Raw genomic sequence first — 23159 nt, 5'->3', positions numbered from 1 at the left:
CTCCCCCCTTCCCAAGAAAAATATTACCTTGTGATGGAGCTGTTTTTACACTGTGCTGGTTTCAGAATGAAGTCTTCAGAAAACATAGAGGATAAAGAGGGGAAAACAAAAGGGCAATATTATATGTTAAATCTCATGTTCAGATGGGTCTAGATCCAAAGCCCATTGAAGTCCAATAGGATTTTTCTTTTCAGTTCACATAGTCTGACCTACGTAGAATACACACACTTGGCATACTGTACAAACAAAATTGAAGAAGAAGGCCTAAACTGTGACAACTGAGCACTGCCCGATATGGGGTTCAGTGGTGAGTTACACCACCTCTATAGACAACTAGAGCAGGCTGCATGACCCTTTCGAGTTCTGAGTGTAGGGGCAGGGGTAGAGTGGCACAAACAATAAAATACCATTTTTTTTGCAAAAATTGTCATGAGAATCTCATCCCTTTTTTTCATCAATTTAGATTTTTATAATTGATTGAAAAGCAAGACAAAATGTGTGCCCATTTTTCTTATAAAAATTTGAAATATAAATGAAACTTTAATTTAAATTGTGAAGTTTAAAACTTTTTGTCCATTGATTTGTTCTTCCTTCTGCACATGCAAAGACCAGGCACAAACTGGCCCCAACACCCCACAAGAGAAATTTTGCACTTTCATCAAAATAGGTACATTTTCATTGCACTTCCTTGTTGGAGAGAGAGAATTGCAGCACAAAATTGCTCTGTTCACCAGTAAAAACTAATACTTTTAAACAGGAAAAAATAAAAATGAAATATTGAGAATTAATTTTGCATGAATTACGATCAGGAAAAACAGTTGTGCATGCCAAAACTTCTAGATAACTATTTTTTTAAAAGATAAGAGGAGAGCAATGTCCTCATTATACCTAAGAAAAATGATTTCCTGTGATTTGGAATTTGGCTAGCTATCTCAAAGAAAGATTTAGCCAATAAAAATGATCTGTGGTACAGGACAGTAACACTGACAAAAACTGCACAAACCAAGACTAATAACATTTCAGCACCAGAGTTTTAAGCTAAGGCATGTTATATTTCCAGGAATGTTGTCCATTTTGATTTTATGCAGTGACAAGCAACTCTGCTTTTAAAAACCTTTTTGCACCAGAAATATACGGGAAACCATATTTTAATGGGATTGCTGGTGCAAGTTACCTTGGACTACGTGTAGATAATTTAGTATTCATTCTTTTTCTAGCCTTGGCAAAGAAACCACTTTTCTGACAAATTTCTGAGATATGGTGCAGTGAGGTATGGGCTAGGTGCCAGTGAGGTGAGGACACTTTAAATGTCCCCAGTAGAAATCATGGTGGCAGATTTTTTTTTTTTTATGTCCACAGATCTACCTTAAAGCAAATATTGTGCTATGCAGTATGCTTGTGCTAGTCAGTTCATTCAGCTTGAACTGCTGTTTTCTGCCACAGTAAAAGATAAATTAAATGAGAATGTCTACACCCAACATTGCTCTGCTCTGTGCTCCTGCATGTGATAAAACTATATCCTACCCTATCAGGTCAAGGAGTCGGGCTATGCAACAGTTTAGTTGAACCAAGTGATCTTCTTCAATTTGTTTTGTGGCCCATTTCAATTGAATAATATGAAGTCAAAAAGGTAGATGGTCCTTGCTGTTTTCAGTATCTCCTTTCTGAAGAGATGACCTTTCCATTAGACATGGTATAGCGATCTGCACTGTGGGAAGCCTTTCAAAGACGGTTGGTTTGCGATTTCCCAAATGGATTTGTTTGTCTGGAAACCAAATCATTAGCTGTCTATAAGTCAGTGCTGCTATATTCCGATCAAAAGCTTCAAGCTTCTTGAAATGTTGGAAATCAGCCAGCTAGGGTTTTATGTTGGCGTACAAATTCTATGTCAGAGCTGAGGCCTCAATTCTTTATGGAGGGGTTATGGATATCTCAACTTCTGTCTCTGTGGGGGTGAGACTATAGTCTATTCCAAGGGAAAGGGGGGGAGGAGGGGATCCTAAGAGAGAGTAACCATCTCATTTCATAATAAACTGGAGTCTTATATCACCATATTCACTTAAATGAGACCATTTTAACTGCCTCATAGTTTTATCACTCCTTGTCTTTTATCTCTTGCAAGGTCTCTTTTTTTAAACTGGATTCTAGATAATTATAAAGGTTTTCTACATAAAATGCTTCAGGATGTTTATTTTTTCCTGCTACCATTGATTTCCTGCCTTCCTCTGGCTTTTATACTGACTATATGAGAAATTTTAATAATCTGTTAATTCCTCCTATTCATATTCTTAATTTCCCAAAACTAAAAAGATCATTCATGTGTAGAGAGGTGGGAAAGAGCCCCTGAAAAATTCATAGAGTGGCTGTAGAATTATTAATGGAAACGATTCACAATCCCTTTGCACTGGTGTATATGACTGCACACAGAGCATAGTGATGGATAATCAGGCCCTTTTTTTCCCCAAAGTGCTATACAAATAATTAATTAGTTACAACACCCCAATGAGGTAAACTGATGGTGGCTAGCTGACTTTGTTTTGCCTAGCCCGGAGAAGTTATAACAGCCTAGGGACTGAAAACTTAACTATTCTGTTCTGTGCCACCTCTTCCTCACTTCTGACACACCCTGTCATGTGCCCAGTTTCGGTGTGAGGGGAACTGTGAGCTTTACTGCAGTGGGGTGTTTCCCTCTGCAAGGAGAATTCTCCACTGCCATTTACATCTGTGATCTGGTCATTTCCTGAACAGTGCAAAGTGGCTAAAATAGAACCAAGAATCTGGCCTTAGGAGATGTCTAATATTTAAAAATCATAAGAATGGCCATACTGACGGTCAGACCAAAGGTCCATCTAGCCCAGTCTTCCGACAGTGGAACAATACTAGGTGCCCCAGATGGAATGAACAGAACAGGTAATCATCACGTGATCCATTTCCTAACACCCATTCCCAGCTTCTGGCAAACAAAGGCTAGAGACACCATCCCTTCCCATCCTGCCTAATAGCCATTGGTGGACCTAGCCTCCATTAATGTATCTAGTTCTTTTCTGAACCCTGTTATAGTCTTGGCCTTCAAAACATCCCCTGGTAAAGAGTTCCACAGGTTGACTGTGTGTTGTGTTAAGAAATAGTTCCTTTTGTTTGTTTTAAGCCTGGTGCCTATTAATTTCATTTGATGACGCCTAGTTCTTGTGTTATGCGAAGGAGTAAATAACACTTCCTTATTTACTTTTCCCACACCAGTCATGATTTTATAGACCTTTAGCATATCCCCCTTTATCCCCCCTTTCCCAATCTGAAAAGTCCCAGTCTTATTCATCTCTCATCGTACGGAAGCCGTTCCATAACTCTAATCATTTTTGTTGCCCTTTTCTGAACCTTTTCCAAATCCAATATATTTTTTGAAATGGGGAGACCACATCTGCACACATTATTCAAGAGGTGGGAATTCCATGGATTTATATAGAGGCAATATAATATCTTCTGTCTTATTGTCTATCCCTTTCTTAATGATACCCAACATTCTGATTGCTTTTTAGACTGCCACTGCACATTGAGTGGATGTTTTCAGAGAACTATCCACAATGACTCCAAGATCTTTCTTAAGTGGTAACCGCAAATTAAGACCCCATCATTTTATATGTATAGTTGGAATTATATTTTTCACTGTGCATTACTTTGCATTAATCAACATTTAATTTCATCTGCCATTTTGTTGCCCAGTCACCTAGTTTTGAGAGATCCTTTTGTAGCTCTGCACAGTCTGCCTGGGACTTAACTATCTTGAATAGTTTTGTATCATTTGTAAATTTTACCACCTCACTGTTTACTCCTTTTTTCCATATCATTTATGAATATGTTGACTAGGACTGGTCCCAGAACAGACCCCTGTACTCGTCTAAATGAAAGGTCTAAATGGTATTCTTATATTTTAGAGAAAAATAAATAGATGCATATCTTATTAATACATGTTAGTGCACTAACCTTCAAGGAAAAAGGATTTACTGGATTCAGAGGCAAAGGATGGGATTATGTAATATTGCCACAAAATAAGTATCTACAAGACCAATATTGTATTTCCAGCATGGAAATCAATTAGCTAAATCCATTCTTTTCATGTTTTAGAGTATTTTCACTTTTAGAAATACCAGGATTAATTAGCCTCATTTATCCTCCATGTGGCAGTGTGCAGAGCTTCAAATATATATATATTTTTCAATTGAAGTACAATCACTTCTTCATAGTGAGTTTGGAACTCTTCCTGGCTTTGAGGATATATTCTTAAATAATAGAACTGTGCAAAAAAAGTTTTAAAAAAGAATGTAATAAAAGTAAGAGCGTAAGGTTACACTCTTTATTTACTGAATTTAAAAACTTATACAATTATGTTAGCAGAATCCCTGTGATGTAGCTGCACTATGAAATTGTTCAGGCAACTTTGAAAGGTTCTGAGAATGACAATGGTTGCCATTAAAAATTCAATATTTGCTTACAGTTCTGAAATAGAGATCATAGAATTTCTAAAATATCACAATGTAGTAACCATTGACTTTTCATTTGCAATTGTTATGCAATAGTACATGAATACTGGAACATAACTGTTAATGTGATTTTGCACTTTAGTTGTGTGGAAGTCTGTACAGTACAATAGTTCCCAGATATTGGGGATCCAGATATCCAGATAACCTTTCACTTCTGGTGATATAGTTATCTTCCTAAAATGCCATTCATTTTAGCATCATTCTTAATCTCTGCTCTAAAAAAAGACCTAGCACTGGAATATGCAGTATTACCAAAACCATCAATAGTGGCAAGAATGAAAGGTCATCATTACAAAGTCAACATTTTGAAGTCATGATTATGATATCATTTTCCCTCTCTGTCCTATTCATCAGCACTTCTAAATTATCTATCACCAGGCTACCTATCAATCGTATATCAGGCTACAGAGAGACCTGTCCAGAAGAGACAGCCAATTCTTCATCCTACTCTTTGGTTTATTAGTTTCTACTTCTGAGCACACTGCTTTGTTTCCTTCTGCTCAGGGACTTTGGGAATAATTTGCCCAAAAGGTGTCTTACAATATGAAGTGAAGCATGTAAGGGTTTGGCTTTTCCTGATCAATTTTGAGAGTATGGTCCAAAGACTTAAAGCTGTTGAAAAGATTCTACTCTCCCACTTTGTCACTATGCAAGGACTCTCATATTTGAGTGGGTTGGCTAATCATAGGTATTGGGACACATTCTGGAAGGAGAATCAGTGTAAGATATATAATGGGTTGGTCCCATTAATGACTTTTTAGAATCCAGAGACTTGATCGTCTGTAGATTCCTTGGTAATTTCTTATTGAAACTCAATGTACTGTAATAGCCCAGCATGGAGATAAAGAACTCATGAACTACTATAACCAGGTCATTGTCTTCGAGGGCTGGATACAGTTGTCCTGCTAGCCAGAAACAGAGGAATACACTTTTGTCCCAGACACCACAAGAAGAAAGACAAGGAACCAGGAATGACTTAACTAGGCAGCAAATTTATTAAGTAACACGTCACTCTGTGAAGTATCCAGTAATAACTCATCCACTGCAGATCATCCTTCCTTTGTAATCTGTACCACATGGTGTAGAGCCCCCTTCCAAGGGGAACTGGCCGCTTGCCTGTGGGCCACATGCACAGTACCGTGCTTATACATCAAGATGCCAACTCCTGTGACCCATTCTCTTGATTCTGAAGGAACAGATAGAGGAAGAGTTTAACATAGTCACACCAGTAAATTATCATTCCTGACAAGGTTCCAGAGGTCTAGCTGCATCTGAATGAGCTCTTCGCTGACTCCTAGTGTCCAGTCTCAAAATCTGCCCACCTTGTACTCAGTGGTTAAAGAACCTACAGTTACTAGCATGGATCACCACCTGGATTTTACTTCAGAATCTTCTTGGTTTTGCTCTTAATCTCATCCCTGAGTTCACTGCCACTAGGATGGGAAAAAACTCTCAGAGGCTTATGTCTTTTACTATCCCCTCTGAAATCTATTCACCTCCACTTGACTTGGTGGAAACCCCAGACTCAATACCCTCCCCCTTCCGCCCTCCTCACACACACAATACATCCAAATGAGCTCAGATCTGACTCTGGCATCCAATCTTCCCTTCAGAAAGAAATGCTATTGAACTCATTCAGGAATTGTCCCACACTCAACATATCCTTCATTTCTTAATTTGCCCTTAATAAAAATTTGGGTCTGCCCATCCTTGAGGAGGCAGCTGACTGCCAATAGCAAAATGTACACCCCAAGTGGATCAAAATGGATCTTCCTGGATGCCCCAACCCTCCTAGTGAGTAGAGATACCTACTTCTGTATCTAACTCAGTCTCCAGCCTACAGAGGGGGGCTTTTTGTTTTCTAACCTGCTAACCAACCTTAAATCAGTCCAGCAGGTTTGTGTGCTGTCTTGCTGAAAATAAATGTTTTATCCACGTGGCCACCACCTCCACTCAGACACTGTACTGAACCTTAGAGACTGAGCACAATCATGAGCATCCATGGGGTTGGTCTGTGCAAATAACTTGGCCCTTGAGATAAAAACCAATAGATTAAAGCATAAGGAGTGTCGAGAATAGCCAGAAAGATTCTCAGCATGGCTCCTGATCTGTAAAACCTCACCAGGTTTACAGCAGGGCAAGGGGAGAATAAGAGATTGTTATTCTAGGTCTTTCCCATCATTCACTAAATTTTGCCACATGAAAAGCTCAAGTGATATTCCCCAGGGACCTCAGGCACCCACCTCAGGCTACCTCAGTTACAGGGTAGCTATCTTGAAATGCCCTATTAGTTTTATTGTTTATTATTAAATCTTAGCTCTTACTCTATGATGTAAACCTTCTAAGGACTTAAATTTGGAAACAGTCTATCAAATCTACCCCTTTATAGGATCACTTTAATCCTCCTGAACACCTTTCCCACACTGTTCTACCTTTTTGTGGGAATCCCATATCCCTTTGAGCTCAACTGGGGATGAAGCCACCCACACACTCTTGTTTAAGCCTATCTCACTGATGGATTGGGACTCAATACACTGTATTCCCCCTGCAATGCACACCCCCTTTCAGTTGCATTCGAAGGTGTTTGACCTGTAACCTTCTTCCTGATGAAAGGACCCATGTCCTCAAAAGTTTATGGGCACCATAGCTTCAGGGCCATCCACCAAGTTCCTGAGAAGGAGTCTTCTGCCCCCCGACAGGTCAGTGTTTTCATCCCATGGGAAATCCCTTCCTCTCCTCCACATCGCCTTCCTGCCCCACATAGATCTGAGGAAAGTGGGTGAAGAGCTCAACCAGCATATGCAACCACCCTGCTCTGCCAAGGCCCACTCTTGGCTAAAGAGAGAGCTCCACCAGAGGCAACAACCACTCTCACAGCCGTTCTCCTCTGCATCTCCCTGGGAGGTTCATGTCACCGCTCCCCCAAAAGAAAAGTTCTGTGTCCTGCTGTGTATTAGGTAACCAGCCGCTGTGCCAGCACCCCCACATATACTCTCCATTCCTGCTTCTCCTGCACTCCAGGTGATTTCAAGCCTGTCCTTGCTGGGAATTCACTGGTCACTGATGCTCCTGGGGATCCCCTTCCCATAAGGGCGGGGGAGCCCCATAACCATTTGTTACCATAATAGGCTCCTCTGCAGCTTACCTGTGTTGTCTGATCTATTGATTGTTAATTGGGGGCACTAAATTAATAATCAATCTGAAATTTGGTTGGTTCTTGTTCCAAGATCAGGCCCAGTATTATCAGAGTTACTCTTTTGGGAACCCCATGGGGCATGGCAGTGACAAACAACACTCAGGTTCAGGAAAGACCTTTTGTAACTGTAAAAGTTTTATTATGACAATGATTAGTCCAATTAAGTAAAGCGATATAACACTGTAAGAGTAACTGACACCATTACATGTATATACTCTCTCTGTCCTTGGGGAGAGTTCTAAAAGTTGACACAGATTCTACGCCAACTCTGTCATGCTGATGAAGAACTCCAGTGGGTGTTCCTGAAACCAGATGTTTTATAGGTCTCAATGTTCCCCTTGAATATGTGTGCATAGCTCTTACCTCTTTTACCATATCTTAACTTCCTTTCCCTCATAATATTGGAGTGTCCTTATCCTATAGGTTAGTATATCAATTAGTTTAAACTCATTAATATATACACCAATTGAATGTTCCCTTCCAGAAATACTCTAACTGGTACAAACTGCTTTCTTGCAACACTTGTGCTTTTTACAAAACAATAAACAAAGCCTTGTGCCATCTTGTGACTTTAAGGTCACTATTAGTTTATTTACGTATGCAACTTATTGAGCAACTACTCCTATAAGGCTATAATGCCTTATACTTAAGCTATTCTTATAGGTCTAGGCCTATAGGTCTCTTGCATTTCAGAATCAGTTTCTTACTCCTTTATCTTATGATTGTTACATGGCTACACCTGCTAGCCCCAGCTTTTCCTCAAAATGTGGAATGGCACCACAGGCAGCAGGAAGGGTTTATAAACTCTCTCTTGGGTGTGTGGGAGCCAATAGGCTTATGTTTCACCCTTCTGTCCAGTCAATCAGCCACAGAGCCCTTTCCGCAAGTCTATAAGAAGGCTGATTGCCCATGAGGAGGGAAATGGGGAGAGTGCTTAAAGAAGCCAACAGTTTGCTTTTCCCTCCTGGCCCATTGTGCGGCAAAGTCTGCCCACCTGTGAGACTCAGGGGAGATGGGGGAATGCATTTTGTTACTGACATTTATTTGAGAGTCAAGAATGAATGATCAATCCAGCATGACCTTAAGACAACAAAAACTCCTTGCGCAATGCAAATACATGATCTATCACTAATCCTACTGCATCTCTACTGCAAAATTGGAAACAGATTTGAACTGTGGTAAAATGCAATTAATAAACCATTTAATATGTTCATCTTATTATTTTATCTGATGGGACTGGCACATTCAGTGTACATAAGATATGTTTTAGTAATTAAATAATTCAGTTGAGTATATCTGTAAATCAAATTAGCTGTAGCAAAGGTATAGAGTATCATGTATTTCTTTGCCTAATAATAGTTGTATTAAAATGAATATCTCGTGATATGAAGATAATGGGTCACATCTGGGTTCTTATTGTATACTGAAGGGAAGTTACCTTTCAGGTGACTTAACTGTATGGCAAGTTCTTCTACACCATATAGTCTAGGGGGCAATCAGAGATGACCATTAATATTATACACTCAGTATTTCAAATTTATATATACTATGTGATTCATAAATAGATCTGATCAGCCCAGATGTATTTCACCTTTTAACCACTGAAGGTTTCGAAGGCTAGGCAGTCAGAGAGGGACATTTAGTTTGGACTATATTCTGAAGAAACTCAATAGTGACAAGGAAATGGATTCTGGATTACCAATGCCTCTCCCCATGAGATAAAAGAATGTGTAGGGATAAATGGACGTGCCGTAAAATTTAAAAACTATGTGCTGACTCTTTGGGAACATGTGAATTAAACAAACAAACAAAAACACAACTAAACCTCTGACCTATGGAATGTAATAAAAAGACCTAAAGCGTGTAGGGAATTCAACTGCAAGTGGATGCGTGTTACTGCTGCTTTGGGTGACCAGATAGCAAGTGTGAAAAATCGGAATGGAGGTGCAGGGTAATAGGCGCCTATGTAAGACAAAGCCCCAAAGATCAGGACTGTCCCTATAAATTCGGGATATCCAGTCACCCTACTGTTGCTTCTTTTCCATATGTACTGTTCATCAAAGCAGGTAGCAAATTAACACTAATGGATAGACATGTAGGCTGCAGGAGAGACAAAGTGCTCAGTGTTTCCTGTCCTGATGACTAGGCACTTGTTACATGTCCTGACTCTATCTAGAGTTTTTCTTTTTACGTCTCACATACAAAATTCAAATAAGGCTAAATTTCTTCTTGTCTTCCTGTGGAAAATATTTGTTTCTTAACATTTAATGCAACACAACTTATCCAACTGAAGGCTTGTTTCTTTAATTTTCAGTACATGTATGTTTTGTACAAATGGGCAGTTTGAATATTCCTTGAACAGAACAGGGCAATTTTAAATGATCCATCCCCTGTCACCCATTCCCAGCTTCTGGCAAACAGAGGATAGGGACACCATCCCTTCCCATCCTGGCTATTAGCCATTGATGGACCTATCCTCCATGAATTTATCTAATTCTTTTTTTGAACCCTGTTATACTCTTGGCCTTCACAACTTTCTCTGGCAAGGAGTTCCACAGGTTGACTGTGTGTTGTGTGAAGAAATAGTTCCTTTTGTTTGTTTTAAACTTGGTGCCTATTAATTTCATTTGGTGATGCCTAGTTCTTGTGTTATGAGAAGGAGTATATAACACTTCCTTATTTACTTTCTCCATACCAGTCGTGATTTTATAGACCTCTATCACAGGGCCGGCTTTAGGAAGTGCGGGGCCCGATTCGAACAGTTTCGACAGGGCCCCGACAGGGATGACTAAAAAAACAAACACGTAAAAAAACCACGTGGGGTTTGTACTCACCGGGCGGCGCGCCTAGTCTTTGGCAGCGGGTCCTTCACTTGCTCCGGGTCTTCGATGGCATTGAAGGACCTGCCGCCAAAGTGCCGCCAAAGACCCAGAAAGCCGCCAGGTGAGTAAAAATTAAAAAGGTGCCTCTAGCCAGGGAAGGGATTCTCTGCCACTTGCCCCCCACTCTGGGTGGCCCTGCCACTGGGCGCGGGGCCCTCTTAGGCGCGGGGTCCAATTCGGGGGAATTGGTGGAATTGGCTTAAAGCCGGCCCTGCTCTATCATATCCCCCCTTAATCTTCTCTTTTCCATTCTGAAAAGTCCCAGTCTTATTCATCTCTCATCGTACGGAAGCCGTTCCATACCTCTAATCATTTTTGTTGCCCTTTTCTGAACCTTTTCGAATTCCAATATATCTTTTTTGAGATGGGGCAACCACATCCGCAGCAGCATTCAAGATGTGGGTGTATCATGGATTTATATAGAGGAAATATATGATATTTTCTTTCTTAATGATTCCTAAACTTCTGTTTGATTTTGTAACCGCCGCTGCACATTGAGTGGATGTTTTAAGAGAATTATCCACAATGATTCCAAGATCTTTTTCTTGAGTGGTAACAGCTAATTTAGACCCCATCATTTTATATGTATATTTGGGAATATGTTTTCCAATGTGCATTACTTTGCATTTATCAACATTAAATTTCATCTGCCATTTTGTTGCCCAGTCACTCAGTTTTGTGAGATCCTTTTGTAGCTCCTCGCAGTCTGTCTGGGACTTAACTATCTTGAGTAGTTTTGTATCATCTGCAAATTTTGCCACCTCGCTGTTTATCCCTTTTTCCAGATCATTTATGAATGTGTTGAATAGGACTGATCCCAGAACATACCCCTCAGGGACACCACTATTTACCTCTCTCCATTCTGAAAACCGACCATTTATTCCTACCCTTTGTTTTTTATCTTTTAACCTGTTATCAATCAATGAGAGGAGCTTCCCTTTTATCCCATGACAGCTTACTTTGCTTAAGAGCCTTTGGTGAAGATCTAAGTACACTATATCCACTGGATCCCCCTTGTCCACATGTTTGTTGACCCCCCTCAAAGAATTCTAGTAGATTGGCGAGGCATGATTTCCCTTTAGAAAAAACATATTGACTCTTCTCCAACAAATTATGTTCATCTATGTGTCTGACAATTTTGTTCTTTCCTATAGTTTCAACCAGTTTGCCCGGTACTGAAGTCAGGCTTACTGCCCTGTAATTGCCGGGATCACCTCTAGAGCCCTTTTTAAAAATTGGCATCACATTAGCTATCCCCAGTCATTTGGTACCAAAGCTGACCTTAGTCTTTGAGTCTTAAGCATTGGCACTATAGTCATCTTTATAGCTATATATCTATATAGATATCTATGAACTAAGAAGTGGACTGAGACTACAAATTCATTACACACAGGACACTGACTAGCTATCAGATGGTAAGTACTTCTGGTTACTATCAATTCGGACTACCTTTTAGTGTGAGTGTTTTAAATCTATACTGCATTAGTGAAATTGATAGTAAGATCCTTCAAATAAAAATGTCCCTGATGATGAGAAGCATTTTCAAAAAACAAAAGATGCTTGGTGTCTGTACTATTTTTGTTATTGTCTTTTTCTGGCTCTAGAAAGCCCTTTTAGCTGAGAAAACGTTAGGGAATTAAAAAGAAAGGGAAGACACTGTAACATAAATAATACAATGTCTCTGATTATGACTGTTGAAAAACTGGCACCATATTGACTTTAATGACCTACAAAGAAAATTCAATGTCCCTAGCAATCAGTTTTGTAAATACTTGCAGATTAGAAACTGTATTTTCAAAAAAATAACTTGGCTCTTATCTTATTCCCAAGAAACCTGTCTCAGTATCCTAGCTGAAATGTAGTTACAGTTCAGCTGTATATTAATATGGCCTCAAATTCAGCTCAACCTTTATTAGATTAGAAAAAACAAATGGAGACATAGCACAAAACCATTTTTATTCCCTAAAGAATGGCATAACATGTGACAAAAACTTTATAGCACAATCAAATTTGTCTCTTTGTATTTTTGGTCATTAAAAGTCATAGGGATTCCTGTCAAGAAGTGGATAGCTAGCTTATCAACATCTAATTAGATATTAAGTGTGATTGTTCACATCACACAGGTCAGGGTAACTGATGCCAGGCTGGGGTCTGTTGCTCTTATCCCTCTAAATTGTCCATTTACTCTACCCTTGCATTTGGATCACAGCCAAACTGTTAGAGACAAGACAGACCATAACCTAGATTCTAATATCAGTAATACCAGTGTAAATTCAGAATAACTCCCTAGACTTCATTCATTCAACTAAAAGCAAGATCTAACCCATTAAGTTTATCTGTATTAGTACTCTAGTCAACTGGTACAACAAAAAACAGTTTTACAAAAGTACATACATGTTGAACACAACAGACATCAAAATTACTCTTCAGTGACAAAAAAGTCATCTCACTTCAATGAGTCATTTAATACATGTATCCAAACAGGTTAGACATTTTAAGTAGGATACGAATTGTCCTAAATGAAACGGTAGGATTTTCAGAAGTGACCAGTAATGACCTTACTCTTATTCTTGAGGTCCATGCTCCCAAATGACTTCATTGAGAGCAAACCTAACTGAATGCTGCACAGTTTTGAAAATCCCATCAACAAAGGCTGGGAATGTCACCCCTTTGCCAAACAGTAGGAGATGACAGGCGCCTTGCATATTGGTTTTCCAGTGGAAGAGAGATCAGTGATGTGGAGTCTGGTTATAGTCAAAGTGTCATTTATTTTATTTACACATGTACAGTCCTGGAACAGAGGTTGTCACAAACAGAATGGAGGGCTGCCTCTTCTTTCAAAAATCACAGCTCTACACCAATGCCCAGTGCCTAAGGAGGATTCTATCTAAAGAATTGATTCCAATCAGAACCCAAGTCAGAGAGCAAACTCTACACCTGATTGAATCACTCCCTCTTTGCAGAACTTTGCAGAACAACACTAACAATACCAATGTGCCTTTCCCAGGCTAAACATTTGCTTGCGCACTAAGAAAAAGAACTTGAATGACAACATGTACTAGAAACACCTGGTGACATCTTCCTTAACAATACTTTCTTATAGCAAATTATATAATATGTTATCCTTTTATCTACTATAATCCATTATTATATATTTAGTATAATTAGGCATCCTACCTTTCTTCTTCCCTCTTATTTGAATCATATAAATACTCAAAACATTTTAAAACTTAAGTATTAGTATGATTATCATATTGATCTGAAGTAGAAGATACAGCCCATCCAGATTTAATTTCAAGTGAGCAGAAAAGTTTATCTGAGGCCATCATAAATGCAACTCATTTAACTTAGCTTTATTAACTCATTTATTTATCCGTAGCCATGTTTATATCCATAGCTTTTGAGTGCTTTCATTTGTTAATAAAAGGCCCCATCATGCAAAGTGCTGAGTGCTCTCAATCACCACTTAACTCAGCACCTTGCAAGATCAAGACCAAACGTTGAATTTGTAGTGACTAGTAGTGAGGTGAAGGTGGTAATTATTTGACATAAGCATGACAAACAGCATTTGATTTCTGGGTTGAATTCTGAAATGGACTTTGGGAACCAAGGTAACCAGTAAGAAAATGTGTGGAGTCTAGTCTAAAGGAAGGACAGTATTATTCTCCAGTGATTCCTAAAATCCAGCAGGATCCAGCAATCTCTAACAATGAATCACTGCAGGTCCTCCAGCCCATCAGGTCAGTAGAAAAGACCTCACCTCAACCTGGATGATTTGGATCACGGTGGAGATGTGTTCATTCTACCTCAAATATCCATTTACATACTGTTTCCACTGGCATATGAGTAGAACCAGAAACCACCTGACAGAGGCTCGTGGCTCTCATGAGGGCTGTGAAACTCTGGGCCAATGAACTAGGCTCATCTACATGTATGTTGCAGTTTCCCAAGATAGTCAGTTTTAATTCCAGTACCAAGCCAGCTATCTCAGTCAGGAAATCTATGGAATTCTAATATGGCTAGTACACCACTGAGATTCAGATATTAGCTTTACCCAAGGGTCACATGGTAGGTGGAGATACTCAAAGAAATTCATTTTTGGAATAGTCATCTACATTTGTGGTCAAAAGCAAAAAAGCATGGCCGCTTTCCCTCCTCAACCTCCCTAGGCTCACTCTGCAACAAGCCACTAGCTGGAAACAGCTGAATTAACACCAGTCCATTGGACTCATCCGGACACATCCACAGTGATGCAAACAGGACTAAGTCCCTTATACGCAGTCAAATCACAGATATATTGCTCTTCTTAAGAATGACTGACCTGGCATTCATCAACCTGAACCAGAGTTTGAATATATATGCAGTTTACAAAATAAATAAACATTTATCCAAGTAAAAATAATTCTAGCAATAAGTTATGTTTAATAACATCTGAACATATTAGGCAGACGATTACAAATGTTATACACAGGCTATAAAAATGTAGGCTTTATGGATAAAACACACTCCCTGAGTGGCATATCTCACATTACCGGATTCATGAAATGAAATTTACAGGAGAAACGTTTTACCTTTAATTAACTCTAATTTCTTTAATTGGGTTGCCAGTTAGTGTTGAAAAAGCATAGATTAACACCACAATATTATTTCATGTATCTTAAAATCATTCTCCCTCTAGGCAGCTTACGTGAAAGTGATCATGAAATGGTAGATTTAATGATTCTAAGGAATGGTAGGAGCAAAAACAGCACAATAAAGATAATATATTTCAAGAAGGCAGACTTTAGAAAACTCAGGGAGCTGGAAGGTAAGATCCTATGGGAAGCAAGTCTAAGGAGAAAAACAGTTCAAAAGAGTTGGCAGTTTTCTAAAGAGACATTATTAAGATCACAAGAGCAAACTATCCCACTGGAAATGGCAGAAGTGCTAAATGACTTTTTGTTTAGGTTTTCACCAAAAACCTTAGTAGCGATTGCACGTCTAACATAGCAAATGCCAGTGAAAATGAGGTAGGATCAGAGGCTAAATTAGGGAAAGAACAAGTTTAAAAATTACTTAGACAAGTTTGATGTCTTCAAGTCACCAGGGCCTGATGAAATACATCCTAGAATACTCAAGGAGCTGACTTAGGAGATCTCAGCCATTAGCGATTATCATTGAAAAGTCATGGAAGATGGGAGAGACTGCAGAGGACTGGAAAAGAGCAATTATAATGCCAATCTATAAAAAGGGAAATAAGAACAACCTGGGGAATTACAAACCAGTCAGTTTAACTTCAGTACCCGTAAAGATAATGGAGCAGATAATTAGGCAATCAATTTGTGAACATCTAGAAGATAATAAGGTGATAAGTAACAGTCAGCATAGATTTGTTAAGAACAAATCATGTCAAACCAAACTAATAGCTTTCTCTGACAAGTTAACAAGCCTTGTGGATAAGGGGGAAGTGGCAGATGTGGCATATCTTCACTTTTGTAAGGCTTTTGATAATGTCTTGCATGACCTTCTTATAAACAAACTAGGGAAATATAACCTAGGTGGAGCTACTATAAGGTGGGTACATGACTAGTTGGAAAACAATTCCCAGACAGTAGTTATCAGTGGTTCAGAGTCAATGTGGAAGGACATATCAAGTGGGGCCCTGCAGGGATCAGTTCTGGGTCTGGTTCTGTTCAGTATCTTCATCAATGATTTAGATAGTGGCATAGAGAGTACATTTATAAAGTTTGCGGACGATACCAAGCTAGGAGGGGTTGCAAGTGCTTTGGAGGATAGGATTAAAATTCAAAATTATCTGGACCAGTGGTCCCCAAACTTTTTCGTCTGCCGGGTGCCAGACAATGAGACACAGAGGACTGTGGCAGCGGACGAGCATCCACCGAAATGTCGCGGACAAGCGTCAACATCAATAGGCGTCACTGCTGAAATGCCACCGACAAGCAGCGTCATCCAGAGGCGTTGCCCCCAAAATGGATGATGCTGGATGACGTCTCTGGATGACGCTGCTTCTCGGTGACATTTCGGTGGATGCTCGTCTGCTGGCCAGTACACGGGCGCACTTAGCTGCCCCGGCGGGTGCCATGGTGCCTGATCTGGACAAACTGGAGAAATAGTCTGAAATAAATAGGATGAAATTCAATAAGGACAAATGCAAAGTTCTCCACTTAGGAAGGAACAATTAGTTACACAACTACAAAATAGGAAATGACTACATAGGAAGCAGTACTGCAGAAAGGAATCTGGGGGTCATAGTGGATCACAAGCTAAATATGAGTCAACAGTGTAATACTATTGCAAAAAAAGCAAACATCATTCTGGGATGTATTAGCAGGAGTGTTGTAAGCAAGACATAATAAATAATTCTTCCATTATACTCCATGCTGATTAGGCCTCAACTGAAGTATTGTGTCAAGTTCTGGGCACCACATTTCAGGAAAGATGCGGACAAGTTGGAGAAAGTCCAGAGAAGATCAACAAAAAAGATTAAAGGTCTAGAAAACATGACCTATGAGAGAAGATTGAAAAAACTGGGTTTGTTTAGTCTGGAAAAGAGAACACTAAGAGGGGACACAATTAAGGCTACGTCAATGTCACAGAGGTCATGGAAGTCACGGAACCCATGACTTCCAGAGACCTCTGTGACATTCTCTGCTTCAGCTCCAGACTGCGGGACTCTGGAGCTGGCAGCCAGCGAAGCCCTGGCAGGGTTCCGTCAACAGGCAACAGCAGCGACAGCCGACAGGGGACCAAGGTTCCAGTGACAGTCGATTGACTCCTGAGGGAGCCCTCCTCAGGGTTCCAGTGACGGGCAACAGCCTTGTGCAGGGGGGATGAGGGGGATTCCTCAGAAGAGCGTCTGGGGATGTTCCATTTTTTCTTTGGGAAATATGGTCACCCTGCAGCTCCCATCGACCAAGGATGGAGGGGATGCATTTTCCAGCTGCCGCAGGAAGAGGGGGAACCCCACAACTCCCAGGCACCACAGTGGCAGGAGAAACCATGGAGCCACAGCAGCAAAAGTCTGACAGATCACGGCTTTCGTGGATTTTTGTTTATTGCCTATGACCTGTCTGATTTTTATGAAAAATAACCACGACAAAATCTTAGCCTTAAACATAACAGTTTTGAAGTACATAAAAGTTGCTACAAGGGGTAGGGAGAAAAATTGTTCTCCTTAACCTCTGAGGATAGGTCAAGAAGCAATGGGCTTAAATTGCAGCAAGGGCAGTTTAGGTTGGACATTAGGAAAAACTTCCTAATTGTCAGGGTAGTTAAGCATTAGAATAAATTGCCTAGAGAGGTTGTGGAATCTCCACCTTTGGAGATTTTTAAGAGCAGGTTAGACAAATACCTATCAGGGATCGGCAAGCTTTGGAATGCAGCCCATCAGGGAAATCTGCTGGCAGGCCGGGACGGTTTGTTTACCTGCAGCGTCCGAAGGTTCAGCCGCTTGCAGCTCCCACTGGCCGTGGTTCGCTGTTCCAGGCCAATGGGGGCTGCGGGAAGCAGCGCAGGCCAAGGGATGTGCTGGCTGCCATTTCCTATAGCCCCCATTGGCCTGGAAAGTGAACTGCAGCTAGTGGGAGCTGTGATTGGCCAAACCTGCGGACGCTGCAGGTAAACAAACCATCCTGGCCTGCCAGCAGATTTCCCTGATGGGAAGCGTGCCAAAGGTTGCTGATCCCTGGTCTAGATAATAGTTAGTCCTGCCATCAGTGTAGGGGGTTGGACTAGATGGCCCCTCAGCGTCCTTTCCAGTCCTACAATTTTATGATTCTAATCATAATAAAAAATCTGATTTTTTTTTTTGATTTTTTTTTATCTGCAGAGACAATGTACATAATCCTAATACCTTCCAGGTTGTTTGGTTCCCCTCATGACCATAGTAAACCTTACCAGCCCTTCTGTGTTACTTGTTAGATATGGTGCTTACAGTGTCCTTCATACCCTACATTCAGCAGTTCTAAATCCAAGGCAAAGCTCTGGTACAGTCTCCTTCCTCTAAAGCGAGTCCTTGCCCCTGAGTCCTGACTTGGCATTTGCCCATTGCAGGCTTTTTTAAGCCAAGAAGAGCATCATGTTGCCCTTGTTGTCCACCATCAGCAAAATATTAGATCCCCGATAGTGCCTTATTGAAGTTCAGTTGTCCAAGACAAGTATAGTTTCCTTCCAAACCCACTTCAATAACCCTCAAAAGAATATATAAAAAAAGCAACCTATCAATGCAATCCCATCTCAAGCAGGAGTCCAAAGATCTCTCCTCCATGTACAAGCAAGTTATGGGGTAATTCTCTCCAGTGACTGACTCCTCTCTTTTGTGTTTCCAACATGTCTTGTTTGGGGTAAAATATTTTACCATCCTGGAAAGCTGAGAGCCTAGATGAGGCAAATCATCACCAAATAAAGAAAATTTGGGGATACACTCCTCACTAAATTCCTTATCAGTACTACTCCTATGTAAATCCCATGCCAATTTGATGAGCTTACTTCTGGTGTCATTTGAAATTCCTGTGAGAAAGATCATAACTTCATACAAATTACTCTATTAAAATATATGTTATGGATATTAAGAGTATGTTAACACCACATATTTTCTGGCAAGCCATGGAATGTATGATGCATGCCAATTATAATTTGCTAGCCAAAGCAGTTTGAAATAGTGTCATTAATTTCTTCATCATTAAAGTAAATTATTAACAAGGTTTTCAAATGCTCAAAATGTATTTAATATGATTACTCAGAACAGTTTTGTGTGAACTACAGTTTAATACTGTTGCCCTTACAAAGATAATCTTTATTATACGAATATAATCTGCCCACCCTTCTTTATTGATTAAACTATCCTGAGTTCATATTTCCTATACTATTAACAGTGCACCTCAGTGGGAGCTAAATTGGCAGACACAAACAACACAAGTGTTGCTTGACTATCTCATGGAATTATACTAGAATGGAATGCCTTAATTTCCTTCCCCTTCCCAGAACCATTTGGATGTCTTTGTATTTAGATACCTAGATATTTAGGTAAAGCTTTTTTTTTTAAGACAGGGAAATACGAAAGTTAATTTTCTGCTGCAATGTTACTGCTGAAACATTCCAGCTAACTCCTAACCAATGGTGACAGTAGCAATGGGAAAGCTATGGCAAAGATACAAGACTTGTGTTTTGTTTTGAAGATGTAATCTCTTTGTTAAAGGATTTCCAGAGGTGTGGAGAAGATGCTAAGAAAGCTATGCTCATGCTTTGCTGTTTTTATTTAGATGTACTAAAAAGAGGCCCAGAAAATCAAGGTATTAACATAACCCAATCACTATCCAACATCAAGCAGCGTTAACAATGTTTGGGGTTTGGGATACAGAGACATCTGCCTGCTTAGTACCATGGGAAGTACACCATTGAACATCATTTTAACCTTTTATTAAAGATACAGAAAAGAAGAAAAAACAGTTAAAGCATTTGAAATGTCAAGTATTAATTAAGGCTTTCATTTTAACAACATCCCTTGTACCCTTTCCCTTTAGCTGTAGAGAGTTCTTAAATGGAAACCCCTCACCCCTTGTTTGACAGTCTCCTTGATGGTATTAAAGATGGTAATAACGGTCCTTTCTGGAGAAAAGAGAAGTTAGTTGAAATGGGCTGGAGCTATCATTGTTGCTGCTGTTAAAGTCTGATTCTGTTTCACAGAAGACAAGACAAGATGAATACATACCCAAGCTGTGCCAGCACAAGGCATAATTGCGTAGGGCCCCGAGCAGCTCAAGGGAACACTCATTTTCTTTTTTAGTATGTGTTGTGTGGAGGGGAGTGGCCCCCAAAATATTCCTCGTAGGGCCCCCAGTAGGATAGCCTCTGTGTGACACAAGGGAAGAGAAAAGAACAGCAAAGATGGAAAATGCAGTGTCTATCTTTGATGTTGACTCTCACTTGCAACCTCACTGCTGGAAAAACACAGGCATGGCAGATAGTCTTATCAGTCACTCCAAGACCTGTCAAACTTGTACCAGCACCACAATCTTTAGGGCATTGCATTTAGCTGCCTCCTTCTGGTCACAGGCTTATAACAGCATTGCAGATGATATAGTCTTGACTGGTTAACCCAGACACTTTCTAGACAGACGGCAAAAAGTGAGAGAGAAAAGCAAAAAATAACATGAGAAGGAAAAAGACACATGGTGGTAGTTGCGGCAGGAGGGTGAGCAAGACAGTCTCACATCCCAGGTGGTGTTGGGATTAAGCCAGAGCGGGGGGGAGGTGTCACTGTCCCTCTCTCTGGCTCAGTCTGGTTAGAAAATCTCTCAGAATCATGATAAAGAAGGTCTGTGGTCCCAGGAGATGGTCAGCATGGCAGCCATGATGTTGAAGCTTGCTCCAGTAGTCATTTTTTCTCTCCAAATCTCTTTCTTGAAAGACCACAAAAGGGAATTATGGGTGGATTATCCCATTGCCTCATTATGTTGTCCACCAATCGGCCTAATTTCTGACACACCCATTTTGGTTCATTGATTTTTGATCTCACACTGTTCTTGTTTACCAGGCATGATCTTATCATAGTCCTTGAATTATATCACTAGGCCTTTTCTGTTTGGACTAATTCAGTCTGTCTGTTTCTCCCTTTCATACCCTTTTCTCATCAACATTTGTTAAAGATTATTGTGATATTTTATGAACTTCCACTCACTCCTTACAGTTAAACTCACTATTAGGGTAAAATTGTAGACCCAGTTATCACAACAGCTCTCATGAGTCTCACCCTCAAAGCTTATAATTTCATAATCTCTGAGGAGTATTACTGCCTGGAAAAGTCCCCTCATACTGAGAGGCAGTCCAAGAGAGCCTCAGGGCCATCTTTTGAAGATTAAGACTACGATACTGAATTTGATGCATTATGCAAGAGGGAAAGCAGTCCAGTGTATGGAGCGCTATCATGCTGAACCCTCCAAAAAGTTTTTCAAATATGATGAATATGGAGGAAGAGAGGATAGAGCATTGAGAAACTCTCTGAATACCTCATGAAGCAGAGGTTCAGTTGCCCAGCAAGACTCTCTGGGATCTTTCCTAAAGGAAGGATCTGAACCAACTCATTGCAGTTCCACTCTTGCCTGCCATATCTATGAGGCATGATAACATATTATGGCTGAATCATACTGAGGAATCCAGCAGTAAAAATATTGGTGTTTGCCCATTGTCCATTGCCAGGAATGAATCATTCATTAGTGTGACCATCACCATCTCTGTGCAACATCCTATCCTAAAACTCAGAAGGCATGAGTGCAAAGCACTGACAGATGACAATTGTAGTTGGAGAGAGTTCTTTGTCAATTATTCAATCATCCTGCTTAAAATAGATTAGACCTCAGAAGGTATTGTGATGTTGCACTCAATATGGTTTATGGAAATATGTTTATAAGTGTGAATATGATGTAACTGGAATATGCTTCATGCAAAAGGTCTCTTATAAGGTATCATTACAAAGTTTATAATCTACTGAATGTGTTCATCCTATTTGTATGAATGTATCATTCTTGTATCTAAAACTAGAAATATGAAGTCTAACTCTGTGGTCCTATTGCAAAGTGTGGGCCATTAATGGTGGTTTAGAATCTTGATGGATGATCCCATTGACTAGGACAATTGGTTGTAGATGGTTTATCTACCTGCTAGCCTTCTTGTGGGTAATGAAGTCTCACAGGACATGTGAACATGTCATATGATACTGGAATCTATCTTAAACATGGTGCTTTTCCATTTAGAAGGAAGGATGGGAACCCAGAGAGAGAGACAAAGGATTCCTGCCTTGTGCCAAAGATATAAAAGAAGGTGGAACACAACAAAGGAGGCTGCCAGTCATGAGAAATCCCCTAGTTACCACCTGAGCTGGAACTAACAAGAACTGTACCGGGGAAAGGATTGGGCCCAGACTAAGAAGGAGTCTAGTTTGTGAAATAAGCTTATCTCTGAGGGTGAGATTTACCTGTATTCAGTTTCTTAAATGTATTAGACTTAGACTTGGGTGTTTTGTTTTATTTTGCTTGGTAACTTACTTTGTTCTGTCTGTTATTACTTGAAACCACTTAAATCCTACTTATATACAGCTGTGCATATCTCTCTATCAGTATTATAGAGGGTGGACAATTTTTGAGTTTACCCTGTATAAGCTTTATACAGAGTAAAATGGATTTATTTGGGGGTTTGGATCCCATTGGGAACTGGGTGTCTGGGTGCTGGAGATAGGTGACTTGCTGAGCAGTTTTTGGTTAAAGCCTGCAGCATTGGAGGCGTGGTTCAGAGTGTGTCTATTCAACAAGCCAGGGTTCTGGAATCCCAAGCTGCCAGTGGAAAACCGGCTCAGAGGTAATTCCAGCATATCAGGTGACAGCCTCAAGGGGGTCTCTGTGACCGAACCAGTCACAGGTACATTTTGAGGTTGGTTGCACTAAATAATGTTTTCCTAAATATTTGTCAGATTATTGCATACTGTAGGCAGGGGGAAGACAGTTTTCCTCAAATGAAGTGTTAACAGAGCAACCAAATACCTGTAGATAT

The sequence above is a fragment of the Malaclemys terrapin genome, chromosome 3 (assembly GCF_027887155.1).
Source record: "Malaclemys terrapin pileata isolate rMalTer1 chromosome 3, rMalTer1.hap1, whole genome shotgun sequence".
NCBI lineage: Eukaryota > Metazoa > Chordata > Testudines > Emydidae > Malaclemys > Malaclemys terrapin.
Note: the sequence above shows the minus strand (reverse complement) of the source record.